General features: G+C 37.9%; 1 protein-coding gene across 1 annotated transcript in view; it reads right to left on the reverse strand.

Moving 5' to 3' along the window:
- Window positions 1-13,790, reverse strand: part of COL19A1 (collagen type XIX alpha 1 chain) — a 202,260-nt gene that overhangs the window by 127,194 nt on the left and 61,276 nt on the right.

The raw sequence follows: 13,790 nt of genomic DNA on the forward strand, positions 1-13,790 counted from the left end.
ATACTGTTCTTCTTCAGCCCAAAAAGTCATCTATATAGGTCTGCAGCAAGTTCTGGTCATTAAAATATGCCTGTTCTTCTGGAATACCTTGGTTGCTGAAGAAAAGCCAGACAGCAGTCTGGAGAAACAGAATCTGCTGGGATATAACCCTGTAAACAGAGGCGCTTTTTTGGTCAAAACAGTTCCCTGGTTCATTTAATTTACTAGGTATCACACGAACAGTTGTAATAGCAGTGCACAGGGACACTGGGGATAGGAAGAAGCAGCTGGAAAGGAGGAGACCGGGGAGAAAGACTGTTTTTATCATTGACAGTACTACCTTAACAAACATCAACTACTGTTAAGTGGAGAAAAAAAAAAAAAGTGCTTTGGAGACATATATTGCTGACTTTTCAGGAGTAACATCCATATCTGTCTTTGCAGGTTGTGGAAAGCTTCCCCCGCTCACACACACACCGAATTTTATTTTTGGTATATTCATGAACAAAGGTTCTGTGATCTGTTCTACAGTGACCAATGTGAGTATCCATTTTGTTGTTTCTTTCGTCACTCGCTGTTCATGAATTCTGATCCTTATCCTAATTGCAAACAACTCTCTAATTGGATATTCACTCACTCAAAATTGCAAGGGCCGATTCAGGGAGCTCATTGACTTAAACGCATGTATTTCATCTGCAAATTTACTTCTTAGCATTCATGCCTATTTTAGAAATATCACATAAAATAATTTTAAAAAGGTCTCACAATGTGAGGCTAACCTATAAAAACTACAAGGCAGCATAATATATATGCAATTTATGCTAAATGATGTTTTCTAATATTGCAACACCAATACTATTTTATTAGATTATCCTATTACCTCTTCTCATTAGATACCTGTCAGTACTCTCTTTTTCATAAAGAATAATCCTCTGCAACAGTGCATACAACATGATCTCACTGATAGTAGCAGCTGCAGTGTATTGATGGCCTCCTTGCTGTGGAGCCCTGCCAGCTCAGTCTTACAGCATATTTTTGCTCAGCAACTCCCAAGAACTGCCTGCTGTTTGAAAGAAAGGACACTCACATGTCAGCAGCTCTATTCAGTTCTCTATGTTAAAGTAACACAGTGCACCTGCCAGCAAGGATTCAGTTGTGCTTACTCTCTATTGCTGTAATGCCTTCCTCCAGAGCCTCCTTACTGGCTTAAAGTTCTTGGTAAAGAAAGCTTTCCTTTAGTAACTGCACTGCAGTAAATCAAAATAATTAAGTCAGAGATGATTTAATTTAGAAATCTATTACTTGGTATGTTACTAAATATTTTCATGACTGTATTACATTTCCTAGAAGGGAATGACTTATTCTAGGACACATATAAATATGTATGTAAACATACAAGCGTATTAGTGTAAATGTGCACTTTCAACTGGAAATCAAGGAAATACACTCGCTCAAAGTTAAGCCTATCACCGGATTCGGGATCAAGAAAAAATATCCCACCTAGACTACATTGTCAGAAAATATTGAGAATTACAGCCATATGATACTACTTTAATTTTCAGTCATGGCTATCTGTAAGACCAGATCAATGATACCACTTGAAGTTATCCAGAACCCATGAGATCTGTAAGGAGCTGAACTACTCATGTTATGATACAATGTACCTCCAATGCTTCTCACAGCACTTCCAGTTAAAGACAACCCTTTCCTCAAAGATATTACGCAAAGGTATTAATGAAATGTAAACAGCTTTTGCAAGAGTAAAACAGGGAAAGAGAATGGACAAATATGTGTATAGGTGGGTGTCTGCACAACAGGAAAGGTAAGTTATGAGCCAGAAAAAAAGGGAAGAGAGAAGGCACAGATAATCAAGAACAAGTAACAAAAATAGCAAGCAGACCAAAAAAAAATAAATCCAGAAACACTGATAAGAAAATAAGTTTGAACAAAAATGACTGGATGTTGAACTTCAGTCAGACCTATTTCTCTGAGTATCTTGTGGGAACACTCATAAGATGGGCTATTTCCAGGCCTCTCTCTAATCCAATTGAGGTCACATTTAGTTTGCAAATTAATTCTATTCTGGCATTTCTTATCTTTTGACTCAGCAATCATCTTTTTTAAATTCAGTCTGTTCAGATTAATAAATGGTAAACAACAAAAATCATCTGTCATAATGAATTATAAGGCCTTTCACCAAAGATCATCTGCAGAGTCAGAAAAGAGAATATTTTAATTCACAGCAATAAGCCTTATCATTTGAGCTAAAAGACTAGGTAGCTGCAGCAGAGGCTGACCCCTCTCTTCTGGTGAACCAAAAGCACAGGCTGACCATGGGATACCTTGCTCTCATCACAGAATACAAGCAATTCACTAGCCAAGCTGATGAAGAGCAAGGAAACCAGAAATTCTGTCTTCTACTTTTGACCTTGAAAAGGAGTAAGATTTACTACTTACAGACGACATCCAGACCGCATACCTTCTGGAAGGCAGCACAGTCAAATGGAAGAGCTAGGACACACTAGAAATCTTGATTTTATTCCCACATTAGTACTGACGTACCCCACTCTGGCTTCTGAATTACTCAAGTCTCTTCCATCTCTCTCAGAAATATACATACACCACCCATTCTTCATGTTTTCCCCAAGTAGCCCACTCAAGGTCCAATGCCCATCTCTACCTTCTCTCCTGCACATAAGTGCCCTGACCCAAGCCCCAGCATTCACCCCCCTGGTGCTACACAACCCTCAGGGTTGTTAAATGGAAACTGGAACCTCAACATGTCTATGTAGGGAGAGGATGATGCTGTGCTCTGTACCACTGCCAGTGGATATTTCTTTGCTCCTCCAGAATGTTTTCTCAGATGTTAAATGTGCAGGACTCCTTATAGATAAAAATTGTTACATTGATTTTAAATTAATTACCATTTGTCAAAATTACCATTCAAAAGGTTTACAGCCTTAGCTGTTTCCAAACTAGTACATCTTTTCTAGGCATCCACAGCTGTAATGGTATCCATCTCTGGATATGTCTTCACAGAAATCTCCAAGGTGGCACTTGGAGTAACAGAAGTAACTGTTACTGGAAGCAGTACATCCAAATGACCTGGCACTCTGCTCATGCTATTTAACCTTGTATCTCAACAGAGTGCCCACTAATGAAGCTGCAAAGCTGCTGATACCCCAGATGGCTCGTTCAGAACAGGCTTTGCTGTTTCTGCAGAGCACTGCATGTGCTTTCTTGCCTAGAGCTCTACATCTGAGCCTACCATGCAAGAAGCTTCCTACCTTGTGGGATCAATGGGAATTTGAAGAGCTTTGTGGACTGAAGTAAATTGCACTAAATATGTGCAAGTGGCCATTTTCAGAGCTTAAGATTACACCAAATCTTGGTGGAGAGAAGTCTGACTGAAAAAGATACTTTTGCACCTGTCAAATATTATATTTCTAATCCAAGGCAGAAAGAGCTTGAGAGTTCACATCAGAATTTAGGTATTGGCAAAGTCACTTCTCTCCTCCACCAATCTTGTTCTCAGCAAGACACGAATTGTTTACACTCAAACCTCAAAGAAAACCATTTTGAGGTACATGACTAAATCTGGTCATGATACAAAATTATACAGGATAAAACAGATGAGGATGAACCGTGACAAACTCAATAATGGCATGATGAAATGAAATGGCATGGCAAAAGAAGGACAAATAAAGTTTGGTGCAGGTATATTTAAAATTATGAAGATGGTAAAATCCTTATGTTCCATACACAGCCATAACCTCTGTGAACACAATCACACCTTCCTAAATGCAGTGACTGGTAATGGTCAATTCAAAATAACTTAAGAGTGAGATCTTGAGGCCACACTCAATGCTAAAGAGAGGGTAAAAAAGGAAGTTCCATGTGAGGACATATCAGGAAGGCACGGAGAATGAAACAAAGAATTTCACTCTACCACTCAAAAACATCCAGAGGCAGCTAGTAAGGATCACAGAATCACAGAATGTTAGGGATTGGAAGGGACCTTGAAAGATATCTAGTCCAATCCCCCTGCCGGAGCAGGATTACCTAGATCATGTCACACAGGAACGCGTCCAGGCGGGTTTTGAATGTCTCCAGAGAAGGAGACTTCACAACCTCTCTGGGCAGCCTGTTCCAGTGTTCAGTTACCCTCACCGTAAAGAAGTTTTTCCTCATATTTACGTGGAACCTCCTGTGTTCCAGCTTGCACCCATTGTCCTTTGTCCTGTCAATGGATGATCAAATACAGAACAGTTTTCATAGTAGGAGATACTAAGTAAATTGGTATTCTTCAATTTGGAAGATACAGCTCAGGAATGCATGGTAGATGCTTATTGGTTCTTGATTGATACTGAAAAGAACAGGAATCTTCCAACAGAAGTAGTAGGGGACACCAAATTAAATTAAGAGGAAGCAGGTTCCAAATAAACAAATGGAAGTGGTTCTTCATACACAAAGATAAATGGCATAATTCCTCACCACAGGATATTGCAGATGCTTAAAGTTTACATGAATTCAAACGAAAACTGCACTCACTAATGGAAGAGAAGTCCATTGAAGGCTACTAAATTCACTGAAAACACATCTGGCTGAGGTTGTAGTCTCAAACAATTGGAGGCTGGAAGAGAACCTGAGGAGAAGCACTGTACCTGCTTACTTTGTCCTTATGCTTTTCCCTGGGCACCACTCCTTGCTATCGTTAGAAGCAGGACGCTGCCTTTAATCTGGCCAAATGGGTACGTGTAAGTAAATTAAACAGTGATACAGCTTGGTACCTGGAACTTGGTCATCTATATCATTAAATTGATACACCCCAGCTGTGAAGGCCTCTTGGAGACATTTCAATGAATCTAATTAGCATTTCCCCATATAATTCCCAGGCACTGTTCAAAAGTTAGCACAGACTAGGGACTATTCCCAACAGGCAGTTTGGATTAAGCCTGTTTCAAAGGGCAAGAGAGTTAAACAGTATGAAGATGGCCAGATTAAGCCAAATACCACAGAATTACAGGATAAACACTGGTGATGTTTAGCTTACTAGGATAAATGCCAATGTGACTGTTTTTATTACAGGTAGAGTAATTCTACTTCCTGTAGAATTAACAATATGCTTTCACTTTTCCCTTAAAATATCTGTGTACAGGTGTCTCTGTGATCGTATATGATCTGCTTGGTAATAAAAAAATAAATTTGTCAAATAAAAACACTTGCACGCCCATTCATTGAGATGGCTGTCTTGTAAACAAAATTTAACCTTATATGACATAACGAAAAAAATTCTAAAATGCTAAATACCCACAATGTCAGAGCAGAACAATCGTACAAGCAAAGCAGAGAAAAACATTCCCCCCAACACCAAAGCTTAAAAGGTGCAAACAGGTGACTAAATAGATACAAGATGAGAAAGAGAAAACTCTAATGCTTCCCTATATAGCATTAGGAGACAAGTATGAAAAAACTCACTTCACATTTACATCCAGCTGGTAAAGCACCCAGTCTCAACTGCATGAAATAGGACTTAAAGGACTTCAGAAAATCTCCGCCCTGCCCCAATAAAAGATCTGTATTGATGGTTAGCAAAGGTAAGAAACCACATTTTCAGCAGAGTGGCACTGACTCCATCACCATCCAAACTAGGGAACTGGACCCTTAGTCTATAATGCAAAATGCATGTTCCTCCTTTACTCCAAAAAACATTCAGACTAACAGGTCTGTATATGCAGTGGCCATGGTTACATCAAGATTTGCACCTTACTGAATTTACTCTTCTAATCTTTTGTTCAGACTGAAGCATTTCCAGCAGAATCTACAGCTGACAAACAGGAGCACTGTACTAATACACAGGAGGGTTACTAAATGCTTCTCTTTATTGTCATTTTTTAGTATTTTTAATTATAGACCTTTGAGGTCCATGATTGTCTTTTATCCAAGAATAATAGCTTTTATTTTTCATGCAGATCGGAGGCTTCTCCAGTACTTGAGCTGTCTTATATGGACCATTTTCATCACTGAGATTTATGGTACAGACATCAAAATATTAGAAAGACTAAATAATGACTACCTTCAACTAGGATCTTAGCAAGGAAAAGTGATTCCATCTTCATTTACTTTGGCTTAAGAAAAGCATATTGAAGACTCTGAAATAAAAGACTACAGCTGGGGACACACTGGAAGTTTACAGCCTTGTATGTTCTGAATGGATGGAAGATAGACAGAGAAGTATTTTATTAGGTGTGATAGGAAGAAGTAGTAAATGTTGAACCTCCAGGAAATCTTCTTGACACTAAGATCTATTAGGAATTTTCTTCTAAAGGAAATAGAGGAAGCCCTATTTCCTGGGATAATTCAAATTGTACTTCACAAAATAGTAAATATATACAAAGAACATCCTGCGTTTAGATGAAAATGAAGCAGATGACAATTTTTTCTACATTTAGGCTGGACAATCACAGAATCACAGACAAGCCCCAGACTCTCTCTTCTCATGCATATACACAGGCAAAAGTACAATCAAAAGATAAAAAAGTAAAGATAAAAGGATGAAACTTTGGAAATAATGATTGATTATGGTTTACTCTCAAAGTTTCCCTTAGTCAAATACATGCAACTTTATTTATATCATTTTACTGAGGAGTATCAGTTACAGTAAAATAATTTTACCAAAGATCAAGTGTTCACAAATGCATATCACTGCACATATGCTGCTACATAGTCAGCTCCAAAGACATCCAGTTTTAAAATCCTCTAAATATTTAGTGTGAGATGGGAGGGGAATATGCTTTATAAAAGAAAGCAACCAGCCAAGGAAAACTGCAATTGAAGACTCCCTCTCCAGAGCACAGCCATTCTCCTACTCTATCACTCACAAATTCTGAGGCATCAACTAGCACTGCTATTTAGTCTACATAATAGCATACCTTACTTGCCTCTCTGAGTTAAAACAGAAACAGGGATTTTATACCAGTATTTTGAAGCAGCTAAGTGAGGCAAGGAATTCACGTTTCCCAGCTCTGTGAAATCACTACTATCTATTAGTGACAATCCAGTCATGTTTGCTCAGCTATAATTAACATGTAAATGTATTGGCTTTTCTATCACCACTATTCCAAACAAAATATAGATTTGTTCCACACGTTACCAAATTATGAAATTTATACGGTGTTCAGGTTCCATGTGTCCCACAAAACTGAATTCTCAGCTCAATCACAGAAAGAACCATATCTGTGAAGTACAGCAAATACATATTCTAACCAAGAAGGCAGACAAGATGACAGAAAAATGGGGGACCTGGGTAAAGAGTACTAGCTGAAGCGACCAAAGGAAGCAAGAGCCAGGAGATAAAACAGAATGAATTACAGATTTAACAAAGGAAAAAGGCACCTCAGAGGTTATTTGTCTGATTAACTAACAGGCTTTAGGCCAGTTTCAACTCTCAAGCGATGCACATACTCCAAGTATCAAAATAAATAACAATAAATAAGATTTCAACCTCTGTCAGTTTCAGGATCTCAGATCTAACTTAGAGTCCATGTCTTGGTTAAGCTCATAACAGCTGCCAAGCTCAAAACATTGTATGGGCCCACTCATCTGATCTGAAGCACTTCAACATCTTGCCTCAGCAAATTAAGAAGCTACAAATTACAGTACAGAAGGTGACTGCTGGAGAGGCAAGGGTTACCTGAGAGAAAGATAAAACATTTATAATTAGGTATTGCGATGTCTGAAATTAATGTTTTTTAAATTGCTAGTGACAATGTATAACTAGATAACTTATCTCCTATTCAACGGCTGCATTTAAGAAACTCAGACCAACTGGTGCTTGAGCTAAGACTCTGCCCTTTGGTTTTGTTTGGTGGATTTTGAATTTCTCCATTTAGAGTAAATTGACAGTTATTAAATGATGCACCAAATTTTGTGACATAGCTTCAAGCATGTTTTAGGAAAACCTGGTGCTTCTAACGTCGTTGTTAGAGGGGAGGCCCATTTTGTGGACCCTTTTGATATCAGGTTTTTCCCTGGCTTTAAAATCTGTTATTTTGGGGGTTCTGTGCTTTTTGTTCCAACTTGGAGGCTTGTGAGATACTCGAAGCAGGAACACATGTAATTTCACTGCACTGCAATTTCTATAAGGCTCAAGTTCTTGTTGGTGCATTATACAGCAATTCCCTGCATGTAATCCTCTGTATCAACCTATTCCATATTTTATTCCTTTTTTACCATTTTGTATTTACAGTATTCCCAGACATATCAAAACCAGGATCAGAGATCTCTGATTGTTAGAACTCTGTCTCAGAAACTCTGTCTACAAGCTGACTGGAAAGGCAAGTTTTATTTTATGTGTCACTGATTTCAGTGCCTGACTCTCTGAATTGCCAAAGACTGACACTGATTTTATTTTTCAGAAAGTAATTGCTTTACATTGAGACACTGTTTGGAAGAAAGTAGTCAAAAATAAAAAAGAAAGAAGAAAATAGCAATACATCAAAGGTTGTAAAAATGAAACAAGGGGTTCACCTTGTAAATAAAACTGTATTTAGAAGATGCAGGGACAGATGTTCAGCTGTGGGAATTGCCACAGCTCAGGTGAATGGATCTGTGATCAGACAACCCAACAGCTGCATGGCAATTTTCATAGTAATAAATTTTAAGATTCTCCTTTTTTTGGTACTTAAATTTTGAAGACATCTTTAGATTTCATTTATGTTGAACAATTTATTTTGTAACTATTTGTATTGGAAAATAAACTGTTTCACAGGGTTTCAGCAAACCTAAGTTAAAAACATCCCAGACAATGCATACACGCCCATCATCCAGGCAACCATGTACAATGCTACCCAAACAATCGTTCCACAACAGCTTCTATAAGGATGAGAGCATCAGCTGACAGGTAATCAGGTACTTAAGCAAGGGCACTGGTCACCCCTAGATGTGATGCTCCAAAACAAAGGTGTGTGAATATATATACACATCTTAAAAAAATCTGCCTATAACATATTCTGGTGAACAATATTAGTCCGCACTATAAATTAAATATACATTCACACTCCACCCCGACAATATTTGGAAAAAAAAAATCCCAAACCCCAAACCATTATCACTTTTTATTGTTCTTCTTTTTTATGTGGATTTATAATGTGAACACATGTGCCAAATCAGAAAAATATCACATTCATGTTCACTATTCATAAAATCATCGGATAATTGAGGCTGGTCGTGACCTCAGGAGGTCTATAGGTCAACCTCCTGCTCCAAGCAGGGTCAGCTATGGGGTCAGGCCAGGTTGCTCAAGGCTGGTCTCGAAAACCTCCAGGAAAAGAGGCTGCACAACCCCCTTGGGCTTTACTGTCCTATCACAGAAAAGTATTAACTAGGCATTAAAACAAACAAGGATGTACATTGAAAAAGAAACTGTCTTGCTGTCCTCTGTGCTTATCCAGTTAGAAATCAGTATAAGTGACAACTTGCATAATTTTGATGCTATTAACAGAAAATGGGAGGATCATTTAAGATAATATGATCTCCTGTATTTTCACGAAGCAAGCCTTTCTTTAGTTTATTCTCTTTTCTGTAACCAGGATAAAAAGTACAGACCACTGGAAGAGGAAATTACTTCCATAATAAATAAAAGTGTTAAAATTAAAAACCCTTTTCTAATGGCTACACAGCATCTTCCTTGCTGCACTTTCAGCCCATTGCTTTGCATGTTATCTACTATGGGCACAGCAAATACACCATTCCCTTCCTCTCCGCAGCAGTGTTATGTATTTGAAGACTGTTTACATATTTCTTTTCAGCTGACTCTACACTAGGTAATCTTCATTCATGCAATCCTTCCTCAAAGGTTATGTGCTCCTGAGCACCAGTCGTTCTCAGTGCTCTCCTTTCAACATCCTGTACGTTAAAACTTTACCAACACTAACAGCACAGGGCTATTTAATTAGTGTTGCAGACAATATTCCCCTTTAAAACATCTTACTAAGAGTCTTCCATTTGCAACTGCCTGAGTTCATTTACCTGTGTTCAGCTTCTGATCCAAATAATCCTCAGATTTTAATTTCTGAGTAGATACTATTTGTTTTTTCTGAGCTCAGATTTATTCTCCTTTACAGGTAGTTCTTGCACTTGTTCCTTCTGCATTGGATCCTAATTTTTACAGGCTACATCTCTGATTTGCCAAGAACATTCTGGATTTTAAAGCTTTCTTATAGTTATTATCAGTCCCTCCTGACTTCCTATCATCATAAAATTCAGTACTCATACTTTCTATCCCATACAGCAAAATTACAGTTATGAACAGTATTAGAAGGAGGATGGATCCACTTGATACTGTCTGCCTTCCTGGCAGCAAACCAATTAAAACTGCTCTCAGTGCATACTTTTCCAGTCATGCTATAGAAGGGTAGACCAATGTTTTTGTTGCAGCTATAAGACTATCATATAAGGCAATGTCATTATCTAAGTAACACAAAGAAAGCAGAATACCAAGGAGAATTAAAACAAATTTACACTGAGAGTGTATTTCCCATGGAGGGAAAATTTGCAGCATAACACCTGCACACGCAGTTCTGTAGCTTCCCTTACCACTACTGGCCTCTGTAAGAGAGAACAAAATTCAACTTGAGACCAAGAAAAAAGGAGGAAGGTGGAACAAGACTTCTGGATTCCTCAAGAAGAAACAAGTGTGGCAAAGAAACCTTTAAACAGCCTAAAAGAATCTCCCTCAAAGCTTGAATTATAGATGCCTCTTGTATCTTTAATTCACATACGATCACTCACTTCCACCTCAGTTACCTACTTCTCCCTGATGTCCACAAAGTTTGCTCTGCCAAAGCAGAACTAGTCAACCAGTTTAATTTGGTGAACCAATAAGTATAAGGTTGAGTCGATTTCAACCCTATGGAAAGATATGGTCACCAAAACAAAAATATAGGATTGTTCATTTTAATGTACCTCTATAGAGATTTTGGAATGGCAAACACCCCATGTTTAGGCAGCTGTGTCCCACTCCACGTGATATGCAAAAGAGACTGGGCAAACACTATCTTGTTCCTTGATATGCAAGATGGGGCAGTGTTTTTTGTATTACAAAAAATAAAATTTTAAGTTCCAGGCTTTTTAATTGTGTTTGTCACAAGTTAGTACAGAACTATTTTATTTTGTGACACTATGTTAAAATACAAAGGTGTTGATACATTTTTAATACTGGAGTTCAGTCACTGGAAACTCAGCATTGTTGTTCTTCAATAATGAATTCAATTTGAATTAAGGCTAAACTGAGTAACTGTTAAAGCCCAGGCTGAGACCTACTTCCCGTAATCTTAAAACACACTCTCCTCACAAATCATGACGTGTAGTTTCTGATGAGACTGTCCCAAATTATTTTTGAGTGATCACTGGTAAGTAAAGATACTTCCACTTGTGTATTTCCTTTTATTTGAAGGACAGCTGAATACATTGTTAATAGTTACACTGGAAATACTTTTAAATTGGATCTTTTAATTAACTTCTGAAGTTACAAGAGAAAAAGAAAAAAAATGGTCTAAATGTGCTGATCCAGCTTCTAGATAAGAAAAATGTGACTATCAGTGGTTGGGTCATTTTACCTCTGCCTTAAAATAAGGGAAATCAAGCAAAGAGAGTGGCAGCAACAGCTGGAACCACGTGCTTGTGTCCAAACACAATTTATTCATAAAACTTGAGGAAAGCACAGCACAGCTGCAGAGCAATTATGAAAAAAAAAAAAAGAAAAAAAATCCACAAGCCCTTCAGAACTGATGAATAATGATGCCACCAAGGAAATAAGATCTGTCAGTGGAGTTAGAAACACTCCAGCTTAACAAGTGCTTTTTTTAGAGAATGAATCTTCACATTATAAATGTTAGTTGCTATGGATGCCGCATTTTACTTCTGACATTTCTTCCTTCCTGATTACAGAATACTTCCTCCACAATTTTAACTCTGCTTACATCCTATCAATCCACAACATGCTTTCTTTAAAATATGAACACTGGAAAGCTGGCTGACACTTCTGAAGAGGTATGGTAGGTGAGTGACTATACCCATGTCCAAAGCAGCCTCACAAATATATTGCACTTTTTAAAATTCAGAAGCTGCCACCTACTCTCCATTTTCTTCAATCTGAATATTGCCAGAATAGCCATAGCTGTCACAGAATCACAGAATCAATCACAGAATCAATCAGGTTGGAAGAGACCTCAGGGATCATCGAGTCCAACCGTTGCCCTGACACCACCATGTCAACTAGACCACGGCACTAAGTGCCATGTCCAGTCTTTTCTTAAACACCTCCAGAGATGGTGACTCCACCACCTCCAGGGCAGCCCGTTCCAAAGTCTAATGAACATGGTCAGTTCATCATGAACATGAATTGCCAACATGCTTGATTTATCAAGCAAACTTACAGAACGAAGCTGAATAACTTACAGTAACGAGAAATGTACATCTGCTTCAACTCCTTGACTGGCAGCCAAACAATGTGATGTTCGTTCGAGGTAGGCACTTCAATGTCAAATTTTTGCTAATAATGACGTTCATTATTATGATATATAAATTCATCGTTCATCTTTATGATATATAAATTCAGCAGAAATTCTTTTCTGCACCTTTTTCAGGCAGTGAGCCGAAGCACAGAGAAACTATTTACACAGAGAAATTGTCTACGATCCAAGAAAAGACTCTTAATTCAGATTGCCTAATCCAAATCAGCCAAAAATAGTAAAAAAGCAGTATGCAGGCAGTAGCATGGTTAGGAGCTGAAGTTTCAACCATAAACTATCACCATTGTTACTTTAATTCCTATCAGGCAAGCTGAGAACAGGCTCTTCCTTCCACTTGTCCCTCAACACACACTTGCCTGTGAAGACCTACTTGTCTGAATCCAGACAAGAAGACTAGGTTGTATCATCTACAGTGACCCAGACTGGCATTTTGTCAGCCAAAACAGCCTTCCACAGTGCCAGTTTTGTTCCCATTTTAGTGCACAAGCTTTTGAACAACTTCTGACCACTGCAGAGCATCTGCAACCAGGATAAACTGCTTCAAGCTCCATTTCCGATACACACTGGTGAAGAACAAGGAGAGGCTTCTCCTGGAATTTACACTTGGAATCACTTTATGGCTGTCAGGAGACTAAGAATGTCCTTAGGGCAACACACCAGTCCATCAGGCAAAGGGACTGAACTTTCAGTCTGAGGAAGAGGTAAATGCACCAGCATTCAGCTTGGCCAATTCAGTCAAGTCAATTCACTCAGAGTCAGATGAGTGCAGGAGACAAAACTCATGTTAACTGCTGTGTAGGTACACAGAAACATATCAGTGAAAATTAACCTTTTTAAATTAGCAGTCAGTTATGCTGTAGCAAATGTTAAATTTTGCTACTGCAGTAAATTTACGTTCTTAGGAAAAAAGTTTGTAAAATATTTAATAGTTACTATCAACAGAATTAGTTTCTATAAAAGTGCATTTGTAATGCATAAAAGCAATATTAAGTACTATAAATATTTACACATCATTTCATCATACATTTCATACTGTATAAATAAACATTTACTAGTTACCATAGAAATAAGATAGCAGTAGACACTACTGGAGTCCAGTGGTTACAGTTCTGTTACATTTCATTATTAAATATTTTCTTTAAAAAAAAAAGTGTGTCTAAAAGAAGCACTGATGACACTGATTAACACACAAAAAAACCCTTCTTGTTCTTGAGCATTTCAGGAATCATTTACATATCAAAAAAATAAGAATTTTATTTATGAAAGAGTTAATGAAGA

This window comes from Nyctibius grandis, chromosome 1 (genome assembly GCF_013368605.1).
Source record: "Nyctibius grandis isolate bNycGra1 chromosome 1, bNycGra1.pri, whole genome shotgun sequence".
Taxonomy (NCBI): Eukaryota; Metazoa; Chordata; class Aves; order Nyctibiiformes; family Nyctibiidae; genus Nyctibius; species Nyctibius grandis.